Raw genomic sequence first — 13,276 nt, 5'->3', positions numbered from 1 at the left:
TTCCTCTGACAGGGCCGGGAGAGGCTCACCTGTAGGCACTGTGTCCTTAATCACCTCTGGAGCTAGAGTGGACTCACCTGGTGCCTGCTCCTGAGGCTCCGGCACAGGTGCAGGCTCTTCAGATCCAAGGCCCTGCCCCAGTTCAGCCGGCCCTGGAGGCGGGGACTCCTGTGCAGGCTGGGATTCCTCCGGTTCAGCCTCTGAGTCGGATTCCCAGGCCATGACAATGTGTGGTAAATAAGGATGCTGAGATTGTCCTCCGTAAGTAAGGGCAGCATTTTAGAGCTGGGAGCGGCCGCCAAGACCATATAACACCGGTCTTGAAAGACCTACATTGGCTCCCAGTATGTTTCGGAGCACAATTCAAAGTGTTGGTGCTGACCTTTAAAGCCCTAAACGGCCTCGGTCCAGTATACCTGAAGGAGCGTATCCACCCCCATCATTCTGCTCGGACGCTGAGGTCCAGCGCTGAGGGCCTTCTGGCGGTTCCCTCATTGCGAGAAGCGAAGCTACTGGGAACCAGGCAGAGGGCCTTCTCGGTAGTGGCGCCCACGCTGTGGAACGCCCTTCCAGCAGATGTCAAAGCGATAAACAACGACCTGACATTCAGAAGACATCTTAAGGCAGCCCTGTTCAGGGAAGTTTTTAACGTGTGATATTTTACTGTATTTTTGGTTTTTATGGAAGCCGCCCAGAGTGGCTGGGGAGGCCCAGCCAGATGGGCGGGGTATATATAATAAATTATTATTATTATTATTATTATTATTATTATTATTATTATTATTATTATTCCGGCTGGATCCTGGCAAGAACTATTCTGGGGGGACTGGGGCATCATGAAGTTATACAGGCAAAAAACCCAGGATGGTTTAGAGATAAGTAAGGGGACATTTGTGAGGGAAAGGGGAAGAGGAAAAAGAGTCAACCCACAAAAGGAATCTGAGTTGTGTCAGCAATGACAATGTGGATGGGAACACTACAGCACGGGGACTATCAGTACAGGAGCTAAAAACCAAGACACAGGGATTAGAGGAAGAAAAACAAAGAGGGTTCAGGCAGAAGGGTTGGAATTGAGAAAAGGCCAGGAAAAATTAAAGAGGAGGTGGCGGAGGCTAATGTCTCCCAGGTATCAGCCGGGGATGCCATTGCGGTTTTGGAAATGTGTCAGAAGGAAATGATTCTCTGTCTTAGACTAATTTCCGAAGAACCAGAGGAAGATATAAGGTCCAAATTGATTAAGGAGTTGCTTAATTAGATAGAGGTACAGGAAGAACTGATGGAAAACTCGATTGATTAAATCTTCTGAATTAAATCAAGCTTTGCAAAGGTGAAAAAAAGTTACCAGGAGTCTGTCTGGTAATTTTTAATTTACGCCAAATCAGAGACCAAATAATACAAACGAACTATCAAAATAGATTACAGATAGGAGAGAAAAATAAAATTATTCTAAAATAAATTCCCGTCCAACTTCTAAGAAAACCAAGCTAATTCCAATTTTTTGACAGATGCTCTGAGAAATAAGCAAATTCTATATAGATGGGAATTCCTGAAGGAAGTCTCTTTTACATATAAAAACAAGAAACAATGATGCAGGGATATATCTGAAGCGCAGAAATTTCAGATGAAAAATTTAATATAAGAATTAGGAGAAGGGATGCTCGTGACAGGAACAGAGAGGGGGATAGAGGAATTATCTGAGGATAGCACTGATAAACAGGAAGAAGAGGAAGAGTAATAAAGACATAATTAAAGCAGGAACAAAAATAATAATTATTTTTCCTTAAATTAAACCAGAATGGCAGATTAAAGATACTAACTTGGAATGAAAATGGCTTAAATAGAAAAATACAATGTGATTACCTAAAAATCCCTCCCCAATAAGAACCATTGCACAATTGACTACAAGCGGGATGATTAAGAACGGTGTGGAAATGAATTACTAACCAATGGCTTGGCTTATGGAGATCTGGAAATGAATGAAAGGCTTTTGGAATGACGCAGTTATAAAAAAGAGAATCGCCATGTTAGCAGGTTGGTTGCAGGATTGATGATCAAGGGGGAGGAAGCCATGGCTTTGTTATTATATTGGACTGCTGGCAGAACCCTCTGAGAAGATCGAGAAGGGAGTGACAGGCCTGCGAAGATTAATGAGCAGACGGTAAGATTGTTTTCTCTATGGAAGTGATGAAATGCTTCTGCCGTCTGAATACGATGCTTGGATTAATTGAAAAACCCACACAGGATTATACAAATGCTTGTTTTCAACTCGCTTATGGAGACTATCAGAGGTCACAAAGAGAAAGGAAAAATATACGAAAACAACAAGAATTGATGAGGAAAACATCAAAGAGAGGATTGGACAGAATTGTGAACATTATTTGGACAGAACTGTGAACATCAAAGCAGCAGCAATAAGATGATCGGATCTCTTTCGGAGCTCGAAATATGGGTACCCCCAACAGAAATTTAAATTTTGGCTCTGTAATTTGGAATTAATGTGATTTGATTGGTTTGTTAATAAAAATTATTTCTTTAAAAATAAATAAACAGAAAAATACAAGGAACATTGCAGATGAGAATACTTATATAAACTATTGAATGAGATTACACTCTTCCCCCATGGGTTTTATTATTGAAAGAAAAACTTTGTGAGATTTCTAGGTATTTGGGCAGCATCCTGATGTTTGCTGTCACTCCCTGCTTTGCTCAGCAGCTGAGACACCACACACAGCTGAGGAGAGGGAGCCAGAAGTGTGGTAAATAAGGATGCTGAAACTGTCCTCTGTAAGTAAGGGCAGCGTTTTAGAGCATTCTGGCTGGATTCTGGCAAGAACTTTTCTGGGGGAACTGGGGCATCGTGAAGGTATGCAGGCAAAAAAACAAACCCAGGATGGTTTAGAGATAAGTAGGGGAACATTTGTGAAGGAAAGTGGAAGAGGAGGAGGAAAAAGAGTCAACCCACAAAAGGAATCTGAGTTGTGTCAGCAATGACAAAGCGAATGGGAAAGAGGAAGAGTTGTTAGACAGGTTGAGGATTGCCATTGTGTGGACAGGCGGAGTCCCCCAAAACCCTAGGCAGCCCACGTGTGGAATAACGACTCAAGACAATGTGCTATGGGATTTAAATTGGCCACAACTTTATTATGTTTCAGATGTGGGTAGACCTTGGCTCAGGCACTGGGTGTTTATCCATCCCCGTCCCCCCACCGGGGATCTGGGGAACAGCAGGGTTATCCAGAGTGTGTGTGGGGGGGGGGAGATGGGCTGGCTCTGGAGAACATATGTTCAAGCAGTTACTCTGCCACCGCAGGGGAGAGCAATGATGACCTCTCGGCATACGGCCAAAGCCTCCGCTCAAACAACCCCTTTAATGGGGAACCCTGGTATTGCCGCCACAAAGAGAAGGGGGGCGTGAGTCACCGCTACACCCCCACCCCCATTTAGGGAAGATAGACTCAAGGATTCTGCCCAAGGCCTTTATATTAACAGTTACCCAGATTAGAGAATATGGTGGATTTGAGTTTATTACTCCGTTTCTGAATGTGTCTCTTTATTCAGCATATTGGGACACAGTGCAAAAAGGATATGAGCATTGCATGTATCCTGTTTTGAATGTAATCCAGTCATTAGCGTGTCTGCAATGTGAAGCCTGCAGAATGCCATGGAATCTGTTTCAAGAAGCTGCCTTGCATTCCGAACCAAGTTCCATGTACGTTTTACATTCTCCCTCATTGTGGGAGGCTCTGTGTTATTTTTAATTAGTTTGTAGCATTATTGTTTTTCTCATGACTGTTTCAGAGCCAAAATCATTGCTGAATCATGGCAAATATTGCAGATGAACGCCTGGTATCTGCCAGCTCAGTGCTCTCCAATCCCATGTCTGCGCAATGTGCATATGTATTCAGTGTCTCTTCTTGTTGTTGTTGTTGGGGAGAGATGGGGACTGCTACTAGCTCTTGAGGGAGCTGGAAGATAAAGGAGATGATCAGAGAAGCGTCCTTCTTTTCCTTTTTTCTCTGACTTTCAAGATAAAAAATCCCAACTTCCTCTATTAACAAAAACATTGAAAACATAGGGGAATGGACAAGTCTACCATATTCTTTGTAGCTGTTACTGTGTGTGTGTAATTATGATCTCTTAGAAATAACTTATATGGAAAACATATACCAGGCTAAACATTAGCAGATATTAAGAGAGGCATACATCAAGCAAACCACAAGGAACATTGCAGACGATAATACGTATTGTTGTTGGAAATGAAATCCCAGAAACATTGAGATTTTGATGAAAAAACTGGGCATTTTAAAATCTGAAAACAATGGATGTCACCAGTGCTTTTTTCCCTACAACAATGTCAACGGCTACTCTGGTTTTCCTACTCAACCGCTACTCTGGTTTTCCTACTCATATTGAAATACTGCCCCTTAATGAGGCCAAACGTAGACCTTAAACACAAATTGTTTAGGGCTATGCGTCCCCCTGCATTCTCCCAGAAAAAAGGCACTGGGTGCGACCCACATTTGCGTCCTTTTGTATAATCAAATAACATAAGGGTTGAGACATGGTGGCATTAGTAATTAAGGATATGTGCTTCCAACAAACGCATCCAACCAGGGACTATAATAATCTATAATGAAATATAAACTCTTGAATGAGATCACACTCTTCCCCCGCGGGGTTAATCATTGAAAGAAAAATGTTTGTGAGATTTCTAGGCATTTGTGCCAAGTGTCCATTAGGAAAGAGCAATGCTGACTCAAGGCGTGGAAGCCAAAAGCAAACGGTATAAATGCTCCAGACATTTCTGTGTTCCTCACCAGAGTCTTCCAGCTTCCATTGACTTCAGTTGCTCAGCCTTTCCTGCTGTTGGTAAGTTGTCTTTAAATCAAAGCTTTAATAGGAAAAGGGCACAGAGGTATTCTGTGACTCTGGAGGAGATTCACTAAGGATTGTGTTTTGAAAACTCAAGGAACAGCTAGAGCTATTTTTGGTCATCTGCATACTATCCCTTGCTTTTTCCTGTAGGACTTATTTCAGTCATTAACAGTCCTCAATAGGTTTACCATACCCATTGAGTCAATTACCCATCTCCTACTATCTTCCTTCTTCCTACTAGTTCCTGAGAAATGTCATCCCTTATTTCTTCTTTGGTAATCACTCATAGCCGAGTAAGATTATCTTCCATAAACATGGTTTTAACAATGAGTCCCTCAGTGACTGTGGAAGCCAATTCTGGATCCACACATCCTTCCACAGTGGGGACATTGGTTTCTGGGCAGGATTTCATCACGGTGTGGATTTGCCCAGGGGGCCTTCCTCCTAGCACGTTTCTTCCTAGAGTCCTGAGTTCGAGTGTCTTCAGAGCCCATGACACCTTTGGTAAAGGCTGTTCTCCAACTGGAGCACTTGCAGGCCAGTTGTCAGTGTTTATATTACATTTTTTAAAGATTTGCCTTGAGACAGTCTTTAAACTTCTTTTGTTGACCACCAGCATTACACTTTCCATTTTTATGTTCGGAATAGAGTAGTTGCTTTGAAAGACGATCAGGCATGCATGAGGGTTTTTTTTGGTTTTTTTGTGCCTGCATATCACCTTGCTAAAAATCTATCTGCTTGCTAAATTTTACTATTTACTGTGATGTAATTGGACACCACTTTCAGAAAAGATTGCTCATAGTATTTATTGATGCAAAATTTGTAATTAAAACAGAATCCGAGTAGACATTAGTGTACACCATCTTAAAAACTTTCATGTTTTTTTCCCCCAGATTCACACCAGTTGTTCTACGATGACTACAGCTGTAATGACACCCATTATGACATGCAGCATGCCTATTGAAATAATGACGCGGGCAGCCGATGGAACACTTAGGCCGATGACAATAATGGTGGAGATGGAGATTGATGTTATGAGACAGGGATCAAACACGACTCTCCCCAGCCTCACCCCTGCCCAGATAAATCAGGCTAGCATGCTTGCTCCTTCATCAGCAATGCAGCTGCCTTCACTGATGCAACCAAATTCTTTTGCTTACAATCTCCCTTCTCATCCAGCGACAGTTCCTATACTGAGACGAAGATGAGCTTGTCTCTCTTTCCAATGGGATTTTGATCCCCCACAGGAACGGGGTGTGGGGAATGGTACCTGAAATGCACACCATGGATCAACGTCTAATGGCCATTTGTCATGGATGCTGTAGTTGAGATTCCTGCATTGCAGAGGGTTGGACTTGATGGCCCTTGTGGTCCCATCCAACTCTACAATTCTAGGATTGCATGGTGTCAGGAATGCTGAGCCTCCACAATCCAGACAAACCAGAATGGATTAGATCAAAAGGTTGCTCAGCATCTCTGACACTCTCGCCTACACATCCCTCATCAATGCTTCTTTGAGTTTTCCTTCTATCTCTCTTTACGTTTCTGTTTCCTTTCTATCACTCATTGATGGCACTCTGAATATCGTTCAGGCCTGCAAGAGTTCTGATGCTTCCAGTTCCCTGAGAATCTCTTCCTTCCCCTGTGTATCTTTGCCTTGTGTCAATTATAAATTCATCTGTCACTTTGTCATTTAACTCTTTTGTGGCTGAAAGGATTGTTGACCTATTTGAAGCCGCTCACCTAAGAAATGGTTTCATGATCTCCTCTTTCCACTATAATAAACACTATCTATCTGCATCATAATTATATTTTTGGTTCTGTTCATTTTTCATTTCTTTTACTCATTCCTAGGTTTCACTCCTCGGCATGGAGGGGGGGCATGTCTATCTTAGATACATTATTTCCAATAGGTCTACACTGAGTAGAACTTAGCTGGCTACAGCCCTACATCTAAAAAGAACAGCCCCCATATATATTATAAAAAAGGGTCCTGTGATGGGACGATGAGCTGCTTGTGCGTAAAATGCAAGTCCCTCAGAGTTTGATCAGGTTTTCAAACCTCTGCCTGTGACGGAGCCCCTCCAGCATGGCTGCGTCAATCACTAGTAGAATCCGAAAGTGGCTGCTTTCGGAATCGTTTCCAACATAAAAGCTCTTTAACGGAAACACGTCGTCTGGCCTCTCGGCGTGACAGTTTCCGGCGAGGTGTGGGTGTCCCTATAGGAGGTCCTGAGACCTCCCCACTGTTTTCGCTGGAAGCGTCTCTGAGCCATCCCTCCGACTCACTTTCCCTTGGAGTTCTTGCTCGCCCTCTACTGGTTCCCTCTTCCGCTGCTACTCCTCTCTCAACCTCAGTGAGCCTTTGCGCCCCCGGCGCTTTAGATGGCAGTTCCCTGACATCCACCTCCCCTCCAGGGCCCCCTTCACCCCCTCCCGTCTCCTCCCCTACTGGCGGTGAGGAGGTAAAACCCCTGAAAGAACCTCCTTCGTCTTCCGACGTCGCGAACACTTCCCTCCACTTGTTGCTGTTCCTACTCTCTCGGTAATCTTCGTCATCGGAGTCCACTCCCTCTTCCAACTCCGACTCCGCGAACCCTTCCATTTCCTCTTCCTCATCGGTGGTGCCGAAATACTCCCTCCTAAACCTTGCTATCGGCTGAGGTTTCCTCGGGAACCTTTGGTGGAACGTTTCTGTTAAAACCTCGTCATTGACTTCCTCTGCATTCACCCAGGTGTTTTCTGACTCCGGTTCCCCTTCCCACGCCACCAAATACTCCACCTGATTTCCCTTCCACCTGGAATCGAGGATTTCCGCTACATGGTTGCGGCGTTCCCTCTCTTCCAAGGCTGGTCCCCTGACGTACTCCCCTTCACGTCCCCCCCTGTATGGTGACAGTAACGACCTGTGGAACACTGGGTGCAATTTCATGTGGTTGGGTAATCGGAGTTTGAAAGCTACCGGGTTGACCTGCTGAATGACCTCAAAGGGTCCCAATCTTCTGGGCCTCAATTTCTTACAACCCCCTTTGAACGGCAACCCTTGGGTTGACAACCACACTTGATCCCCCACCCTTATGGTTTCACCTTCCCTTCTGTTCTTGTCTGCCTGCTTCTTATATTGTGCCTTAGCCCTTTCTAAGTTGAGCTGGAGCTGATGATGGATCGCTTCCATCTCTTCTACAAAATGTTCAGCCGCTGGGACGCTCCATCTCTCCCCTCCTTCCCCTGGAAATGCCCTGGGGTGACACCCGTAATTTGCCAAAAAGGGACTCATCCCTGTGGACACATTCTCCGCATTATTGTAGGCAAATTCTGCCAACGCCAACTTTTCGACCCAATCGTTCTCTCTGTCATTGACATAACACCTCAGATATTGTTGAAGAATGCCATTTGCTCTTTCCGCCTGCCCGTTGGTTTCAGGGTGCCGGGCAGTTGAAAAATTGACTTCCACGTGCAGCAAGCTCATGAGCTTCCTCCAGAACCTGGAAGTAAATTGTTTGCCGCGATCTGAGATCACCCTCAAGGGAGCCCCGTGCAACCTAAAGATGTGTTCTACAAACAACTTCGCTGTTTCTTCCGCTGTGACTGCATGTGAGCATGCTACAAAGTGGCACATCTTAGTTAACAGGTCTACTACTACCATGATGGCTGTTTTCCCCTTGGACTTTGGCAGATCCGTCATAAAATCTATTGATATCGCTTCCCAAGGCCGTTCTGGTGTGGGTAATGGTTCTAATAACCCTGCCGGCGCCCTTCTTTCCCCTTTGGCTCGCTGACATTGGTCACACCCTCTTACATACTCCCTTACATCTTCCCTCACCTTAGGCCACCAAAATTCCCTGGTAACCAACCACATGGTCTTGTGTTGTCCAAAATGTCCCGCCGTGGGGCTATCATGCAACTGCTTGAGTACTCTCCCCCTCAATTCACCTTCGGGTATATACAGTGCCCCTTTGTAATACAATGCCCCATTTCTTTCCTCAAAACCTCCGGGGCTCTCGCCCTCCCCCCTGAGACCTCTGAGCTTATCCTGGGCATATTCATCATTTTCCGTTTCCTCTACCAGTTCTCGTTGCCCCACCAGCGCCGCCCCACACACCCAGCGGTCCTCAGGGATGACATGTCTCTCTTCGATCACCCCCTCCCCTTCCCAATACTCTGGTTTGCGTGAGAGCGCGTCCGCCCTGACGTTTTCTGGGCCTGGCACATAACAAATTTCAAAGTGGAATTTGGAGAATTCCTGTGCCCATCTCACTTGTCGTTGGTTGAGCACTCGAGCTGTTCTCCAATACTCTAAATTCTTGTGGTCGGTGCACACTTGCACCTTGTGTTGTGCCCCAATTAATAAATGTCTCCACCTCCGGAATGCTTCGTGAATGGCAAGTAGTTCCCTGTCATACACCGTGTAATTCCTCTCGGATTTATTCAGCTTCCGCGAGAAGAAGGCACATGGTCTCCACTCCGACGCACTCCTCCCCGGTTGAAGAAGGACCGCCCCTACCGCCCGGTCGGATGCATCGGTTTCCACTCTCATGGGTTTTCGTAAATCCACATGCAGAAGTTGTTCTTCCGAGGCGAAAGCCCTTTTCAGTTCTTCAAAGGCTCGATCCGCCTCTACCGTCCAAACAAATTTCTTCTTGCTGCTGAGGCAGTCGGTGATGGGCGCCGTCAAGTGGGCAAAGTTCTTGATGAACTTCCGATAAAAGTTCCCAAACCCCAAGAATCTTTGCACGTCCTTCTTGGTCTTCGGTGTCTTCCATTCCAGTACCGCTTGGACCTTGCCTGGATCCATGGCCAATCCCTTGTCTGACAAGCGGTACCCCAGGAATTCCACCTCCTTGGTATGAAACTGGCACTTCTCCAGTTTCACCCACAGCTGGTTGGCTTGCAGCCTGCCCAACACTTCTCGAACGTCCCTCACATGCTGTTCCTCATCTTCCGAATACACCAACACGTCGTCTAAAAAGGCCACACAATTCTTGTAGAGCAAAGGTCCCAGAACGTGGTTTATAAAAGCTTGAAAACACGCGGAGCCCCCTTGTAGACCGAAGGGCATAACGAGGTATTCAAAGGCTCCCAAAGGGGTAAACATGGTGGTCTTCCATTCATCTCCCTTCCTTATGCGTATCAGATTGTACGCCCCCCGCAGGTCCAGCTTTGTAAAAATCTTTCCCTTCCTTACTCTGGTCAAAATGTCATCAATTCGGGGCATAGGGAAAGCCAGGGGCTCCGACACTGCATTGAGGGCCCTAAAGTCACACACCAGTCTCGGTTTGTCTGTGTTCTTTTTGTCCACAAAAAACACTGGGCTGCCCCCCACCGCTCGGGACTCTCTGATGAAACCTCGCTTCAGGTTTTTGTCAATGAACTCCCTCAGCTCCTGCATCTCCCTGTCTGACATGGCGTACAGCTTGCCTACTGGGAGTTGGGCCCCAGGGAGTAGGTTGATTTGACAGTCAAAGGGTCTATGCGGTGGCAGTTTGTCTGCTTCCCTTTCGCTGAATACGTTGCTCAGATCTGCGTATTGCGGGGGCACCTTCCCTTTGTCCATTACTTCCATCCCGGCTAGGGTGACTCTGTCTCCTCCCGAAACCTTCCCCTCCTTGCAGTGTTCTAGGCAATGCGCTGACCCAAAGGAGACCACCCTCTGATGCCAGCCCACTAGCGGATCGTGTAGCGCCAGCCAGCTCATCCCCAAAATGATGGGCGCTCCTCCCAGGATGGCCACATTAAACGCTATCTGTTCGGTGTGCCTTGCCACCCTCATTATCATCGGGACAGTCTGTTGGCTAACTTCTCCCCCCAACAGCTCTCTGCCGTCAATCGTAGTCACCTGCAAGGGGTTACTTAAAGGGATGGTCTGTATCTGGTGCTCAGCTGCAAACTCCTTACTCATGAAATTACAGGAGCTGCCAGAATCCAAAAGCGCCTTGATCTTTAGTGGGTGTCCGTTTGGCAGTTCTAGTAACACCTCTATCACTAAAGCGGGTCTGGGAGGTTCCGGCATGGGCACTTTCACTGCTCTTTGGCCTGGCTGCTGTGCCCCGACGGTGGCAGCCAGGCGTTGGCTTTTACTTGCTCCTTGCCTTCCTCTTCCTTTCCCCCAACAGCTCCTGCCATCCCTTGCCATTCCTTTCTTTGTGGGCAGACTCTGGCAAAGTGCCCTGGCTGTTGGCAGAGATAACATCTCTTGGCGCTCCTTCCCTCCTTCTTCCGCCCTTCACTGGGATTTGAAACTGCGCGCGCCCGCGCTGTTCCAACTTCCATCGGCTCTGCCGGCGGGAAAGGTGGCTCTGGAATGTCTGGAATGCGGAACTCCCTCCAACGGTCTCCTTTCCCTTCCCGCTTTTCCAAAGCCCTCGCCTCCTGGCGCGCTCCTATGCACAGCGCAGATTTGGTTAACTGATCCATAGACTCCGCCCTGGGCCCCCGGGAAAGCTCATCTTTGACGGTTGAAGAAAGCCCCTCTTCGAAAAGCATTTGGATGGGCTCCGCCGATAGGTCCCACCCCAATTTATGAATCAGCATAGTAAACTCAGTCCAGTACTCACGGACAGATCTGCTTCCTTGCTGGCAAGCCATTAACTGCCTTCGCACCACCCCCTGCTCAATATCGCTGGAAAACATCAGGTCCATGGCACGAAAAAACTTCCTCGTGTCCTTTAGGATCTCATTATTCGCTGCCATCAGGGGTCTAACCCAATCTTTCGCCCCGGATTCGAGATGGCCAATCACAAAAGCCACTCGCGATTCCTCGTCGGGGAAGTCATCAAACTGCAAGTTTAGAGCGTATTGCATCTCTGTTCTAAAGGCATGATAGTTCCTGGGATCCCCCCCGAATTTCTGCACCAATCCTGGCACCTTTCTGGCGAGCGGGGTGGTTTTCTCCTTTCCCTTTTCTGCATCCTGAGCCCTCCTCTCCTCAAGCCTCGCCGTTTGCAGCGCCAACTGGATCTCCAACGCCCTGTACCTTTCTTCCAGGCTTGGACCCCCTCCAGCTGCTCCTGCTCCTCCGGTTCCGGCTGGGTTGCTCATGATGCTTCTCTCTGCACAAGCTGGCTTTCGGTGACTTTCGGATTGCTGTGATGGGACGATGAGCTGCTTGTGCGTAAAATGCAAGTCCCTCAGAGTTTGATCAGGTTTTCAAACCTCTGCCTGTGACGGAGCCCCTCCAGCATGGCTGCGTCAATCACTAGTAGAATCCGAAAGTGGCTGCTTTCGGAATCGTTTCCAACATAAAAGCTCTTTAACGGAAACACGTCGTCTGGCCTCTCGGCGTGACAGTTTCCGGCGAGGTGTGGGTGTCCCTATAGGAGGTCCTGAGACCTCCCCACTGTTTTCGCTGGAAGCGTCTCTGAGCCATCCCTCCGACTCACTTTCCCTTGGAGTTCTTGCTCGCCCTCTACTGGTTCCCTCTTCCGCTGCTACTCCTCTCTCAACCTCAGTGAGCCTTTGCGCCCCGGCGCTTTAGATGGCAGTTCCCTGACAGGTCCTCACATGTAATAATATAAATCAGAAATGTAGGGAACATAAGGCCATAGTTAGTTATTTCAGCAGCAGCAAACGCCACTGCAATAAGTATTAGGTAGTTATGATTTTATATATTTGGAGGTGAGGAGCATCTGGCTGCAACATCCATTGCCCCATTGATCACCAGGGTTGCGTGTTGAATGAGTGTTACAGCTCTAACTCAGCCATCTAATGTCTACATAGATAACACTTAGACTCCCCACAGAGTCAGGCAGGAGAGGAAGAAGCGAAGAGCAGTTTCCTACACCTCCTTTCTGAAAACATCATATCAGGAGATTCTCGCAATGGGAGGGGGTGAATATATCCACACACATACACAAACACCCGAAGCTGCATGCTCGTTGAAAGGGGGTGGCCATCCCAGATAGGAGTGTACCATTCTTCGGTCAAGGGTATCAAGGGGAAAGAAGGGGTGCTCTCTCTGTCTCTCTCCCTCTCCCGTAGACCAAGAACATGGCTAGGGAAAGATTCCATTCACCTCAGAGACAGGGGGGAAAGGCCAGTTCTCTATGCGTGTGTCCGATGTACATTCCAAACCTGCCAGTGCGCTTCATTCCGCCAAGAATGATTGGAACAAGGCCATAATGAGTTGCACATGCTGCCTGGGGACATTGTTCTATGATGAGCACTTTTAACTGGGTGCCTAGTTAAGTACATGACACCGAGGAGTGACCATCATTTCACGTTTAGCCAGCCTCTCTCAGCTTCATCAGACCTTACGGTGCGACATCAGAGGGTCCTTAAACATGTATTTCAAAGATTTGCAACATGACTGTGAAGAGGTTCTGACGTTTGCTGTCACTCCCTGCTTTGCTCAGCAGCTGAGACACCACACACAGCTGAGGAGAGGGAGCCAGAAGTGTGGTAA

The 13,276-nt window shown here is 47.2% G+C and overlaps 3 long non-coding RNA genes across 4 annotated transcripts in view; 1 reads left to right on the top strand and 2 right to left on the bottom strand.

Annotated features, from left to right (window-relative positions):
- Positions 1 to 13,276, bottom strand: part of LOC309358725 — a 258,724-nt gene that overhangs the window by 99,424 nt on the left and 146,024 nt on the right. The gene's annotated exons all lie outside the window — the stretch shown is intronic.
- Positions 1 to 13,276, bottom strand: part of LOC309358760 — a 150,745-nt gene that overhangs the window by 41,464 nt on the left and 96,005 nt on the right. The window lies entirely within an intron of this gene.
- The window catches only part of LOC309358780, a 13,511-nt gene continuing 4,685 nt past the window's right edge, over positions 4,451 to 13,276 (top strand). Inside the window, exons 1-2 of the long non-coding RNA XR_014163591.1 lie at positions 4,451 to 4,869; positions 5,769 to 6,337. This is a non-coding gene — a long non-coding RNA (uncharacterized lncRNA). The remainder of the gene's footprint in view (positions 4,870 to 5,768; positions 6,338 to 13,276) is intronic.

This window comes from Podarcis melisellensis (assembly GCF_964234715.1).
Source record: "Podarcis melisellensis genome assembly, chromosome: 16".
NCBI lineage: Eukaryota > Metazoa > Chordata > Lepidosauria > Squamata > Lacertidae > Podarcis > Podarcis melisellensis.
The sequence above is the reverse complement of the archived record's forward strand: the minus strand, read 5'-3'. Positions and strand labels throughout refer to the sequence as shown.